The sequence below is a fragment of the Pteropus medius genome, unplaced genomic scaffold, assembly GCF_902729225.1.
Source record: "Pteropus medius unplaced genomic scaffold, Ma_sr-lr_union100, whole genome shotgun sequence".
In the NCBI taxonomy this organism is placed as follows: domain Eukaryota; kingdom Metazoa; phylum Chordata; class Mammalia; order Chiroptera; family Pteropodidae; genus Pteropus; species Pteropus medius.
The window spans coordinates 14,335,551-14,340,024 of NW_024351073.1; the positions used below are offsets into that span (position 1 = coordinate 14,335,551).

The 4,474-nt window shown below is 32.6% G+C and overlaps 1 pseudogene; it reads right to left on the reverse strand.

The window, feature by feature from the left end:
* Positions 1–1,941: 1,941 nt before the first annotated feature.
* On the reverse strand, positions 1,942–2,060 carry LOC120586462 (uncharacterized; annotated as a pseudogene).
* Positions 2,061–4,474: the final 2,414 nt, after the last annotated feature.

Here is a 4,474-nt window from a genome sequence, read left to right on the forward strand (position 1 = left end):
CTTTGTTTATTTTTATCACTCCCAATTACTTCAACCTATTTTTTAAAAAAAATAAGTAAAAAAGTAACAAAACTTAAGATTAGAATTTCTCAGTAATGACTGGAAAACATTAAAATTACATAGAATTCCTTTTAATAATAGTAACACCTAAACTATTCACATGTAAGCTCTGACTGTGTACAGTGTTGAAAAATGTTTCATAAATTATTTGTTGAACTCACTTAATATTGAAAAGAACAAAGTCTTCCTAAACATTTTTAGTTGGTTTTACATAATTAGTGCCCTAAATTGCACGTGATGATTTTTAAAGCTAAAAGAAATAACATGGCACTGCTGTTTGTTCAAAGAGTATCAAAGATTTAATAGCATACTTAGGAAGCCGTTTAAATCCAATTAGAACTATATGTTGAAATGGGACTTTTCACATCTGTAAGGTTGACAGTAAATATTTATTTTCTGAGTGATACTTGCTAATACTCTGCTTCCTAATTGCTTTCCCGTAACGCAGAGCAGACTCAAAATCAGTTTAAAGAGATTGCATGCACTTTTCTAACTTTAACAATAGACTATCTAAAAGGAAACATTTGTTCACTTGAGCGCTACAGTTCTATTTTAAGTTACGTTGAATTCGGGTTAATAAACATGTAGACTTTTGTTTCCAACGTGTTCCAGTTAACTGCACAATTTAAAAGCATCACATTTCTCTCACCTCTTTTAAGGATTCGCGAACTATCTCTCGATTTTAGTATTTTCTGTTCTTATATTTAATTAGGAAAATAGTGCTAAGGTGTTTTAAAGTTTAAATAATAATTGTATGTGTATTATCTATTGGCTATTTATTGTTTCCTATTGTGGGAAAAACATACTTCTGCTGAACTGTTTTTCTTTAAGGATTATAGATGTTTATCAGATAATTTTTACCACGAAATCTGCCAGCATACATGCATTTGTATATGCGTTCTCTGCCATTTTCTGTTTTATTGGTTAAACACAATCCTATCTAATTCCAAGCCCTTCCTAACTTTGTCCTTTTTAGTTGTGCCTATAGAGTAAATATTCTCATCAACACATAAACATAATGACATGTTTACCATTTTAAAACTCTTTCGATTTTTTATCTCCTGCTCCACCTACTGTCCCATTGTCTTTCTGTTCTTTCTCATAGCAAAATTCCTTGAAAGAGTTGTTCTTAATTGTCATTTATCTTCATCTTCTCCTTCCTTTAAAACAAACAGACAAACAAAAAGAACTGCACTTAGCTTTTCTTTCCAGAGCTATACATAAACTGCTCTTGAAAAGCACTGTGAAATCCAACAGTCAAATTTTCATCATTATCATCTTTGACCTATTAACGACATTTGGCATAAGCATTGCTTTCTCGTCCTTACTTTTTTTCTTGTTGGCCCCTGGGACATTCTCTTCTCACCTCACTGGCTTATTCTCTCAGTTTCTTCTTTATACCTTCTTTGAAATCCATCATTATAATTGTTTGGTGTCCAAATACATGGTAATATTTATCTGACCCACACACCTCCCTTAACTACACATTCATATGCACCACTGGGAGGCTAAAATTAATACATCCAAAACTTAATTATTTTTTGAACCCATGCCTGATAGGCTTCTCCCCAAGTGTTTCTCATCTCAGTAAATGCAGTCGATTTAGAACAGTATAAATTTAGAACGATATTGAAGTATGGTGTTAAGAACATTTATAGCAATGGGTGAGATAATTCCGATAGAGAAAGCCCATTCTTCCAGTGACTAAAGCCAAAAAATGTGATGTCATGAACTTCTGTGTTGCTTTCAGTCCTCACATGAATCTATCAACACATCTCATGGGCTCTATCTTCAACATATTGTCAGATTCCGACTGCTTCTGTTATCACCACAGCTATCCCAAGTTCAAATTACTATAATTTCTTTTTTCTTTTTTTTTTATGCCTATAGCACTTGGTCTTCCTAGGTGGTCTCTCATCCAGGTACTAACCAGGCCCAAACCTGCTTAGCTTCTGAGATCAGACAGGATTGGGTTTGTTCAGGGAGGCATGGCCGTAGACAAGTTACTATAATTTCTACCAGGACTTTTAAAATAGCTTCCTAGACTTTCTACCTTTCTATTCTCTCTCCTAAATGGTCTACTATCCACACAGTAGCTAGAATGATCCTTTTAAAGGTTAAATAAAATCATATCTCTTCCTTAAGACCATCAAAATCCTTTCTCATTTTACGCATCAAATTCATTGACCTTAAATGCCTACAATGGCCTACAACCTACCCTCCATCTTGTACTCCCACTGCTCAGGATATTCTCTTCCAGCATCCTTGATTTTTCATGAAGATACTAAGGATGTCTCTGTCTCAGTGCCTGACATTCTCTATTCACTCTAGCTTAACTGTTCTTTCCCTCATGACTGGTTCCTTCACTTTTTATAGGTATCTGGTCAAATCTCTTCTACTCAGGTGAGATGATCTTGATGACGCCATCTCAAAATCACTATTCTTAGCTAGGTATCTCACTCTCTATTTCCTTATACTTCCTTTATTTTCTTCATAATATCTATAGTATTACATGTTTCTTCACAGCATATGAATATATATTTGTGTGTATGTATGTATATATATATATATATATGCTATATGTATAAATATATGTATATGTTTGTGTTTTGTTCATCTTATACTAGAAAATGAGTTCTCTACTAACTAATAGATACTGTCTCACTCATTATCTGTTAAATTAATTATAATGTAGCAATATGTGTGAGTCTACCTAGAGAGAAATTAGAGAAAGGAAAAACTGTGTACAGGTCATGTGGAGGGAGTGTTTGGTAATTGCCAATGTTGCAAGTGTTTTTAGGTTTGATGACTGAAGATTCTTGGATTATGGCCTTATGTTTAAACATAACTCAAGGTTGAATTAGTCAAGAAGTAATTTAATGCCTCTTCTAACTATATGGTATTTAATTGCAGGAGTTATTTATATTATTAGAACAGTAAAATTAAAAAGTTCCTAATACAAAATAAACCAATCATCTAGATGTATATAAATATAGTATAGTATAGATCTTAAATAGTCTGCAGTCATAGATGCTTTGTGTTTCCTATTTTTGTATAACTTTAATTCCTTTTAACTATAAAGTGACTATGTCTTGGACAAAGGACCTATTCTTGACCTACAGTACAACCTTGCCATAATCACTACTATACACTTGAATTCAGAATTTATGAAGTAATAAAGGCAAATTTGTGATGTTCCCTGAAAATTATTTGCTGTTATATTTCTCATGTCTGTTCTTTCTGATGAAACCCGTGTGTGGCACATGAACAGACACTTATGTGGCATGACTTAAAAGAGATTGAAAACCTCCATAACCAAAAAAAAAAACTGCATTAGCAGCCGGAGATGATGCCTTGAACTGTCAGCAGACACACTGAGACTCCTTTGAGTTTCAGCAAAGTGTTTTCGGAAAGTCCTTCTTAAAATGTTTGTGAAATCTTGTCACCTTACCACAAATTAACCCACTGCCTAACAGGACAATGACAGAACATTAGAAAAAAAGACAATATTGATGTATGATGTTAAAAAAGTTTAGAGTAAGAGCTGGGGTAATTCTGATAGGGAAAATCTAGACAGTCCCCCCTAAGATCTTGGGTAACCACTGAACTCTTTGGTAGATTAATATGATAAAAAACAAAACAAAACAAAAAAAACCCAAAAAACATGTAATAAGAGAGTAAGCAAATATTAAATCTTTACTTATATAATTTTTATTAAAACGAATAATGTCTAGGACATATTATTAAAAAAAGGAGAAAATATCTAGAGTATGTTAATTCATCAATATCTCCTCATGACCTTGGTAGGGCAGGATGATGAGTAAAGGGAAGGAAGATAAGAAAAGTAGACTTGGAACACAGTGTGATGAGATGGAATGTGGAATCAAATGCTGTGATATGAATTCTGCCTCTACATTTTAAATGCTTATTTGAGTCTAGCTAAGTGATTTTCTTTTTCTAAAACAGAGTTTCCTCTTCTGTTAAACAAGGATCATATTTTTGATCCCAAGTGATTGTTATATGGGTAAATTATATAAAACATTATTGATGTAAAGAACATCATTGGTGTTAGCACAGAGAAAGAAATTTCAGGAGGATTCAGTGAATTTAAGGTGTTCTCGTCATCATTATTTGGCAGCTTACTCAAAACCTTTTAAACTGCTTTATCTATAAAATGATATCTATTTTTATCTATGTTGAAGGATTTCAGGATACTAGAATTAACTTGGCTAGAAAAAATGTTTAACGATTCACGTTTACTATTAATAAATAGTAAATAAATTTAGTAAATAGTACATAAAATAGTAAATAAAAAATTTAAGCTTTATGAATCTGTTGATTTCAAAGATGCTCTGCCAACATTTTTAGACCAATTACTTGAGTCAATGAGCACAGGTATAGACATGGCATTAAG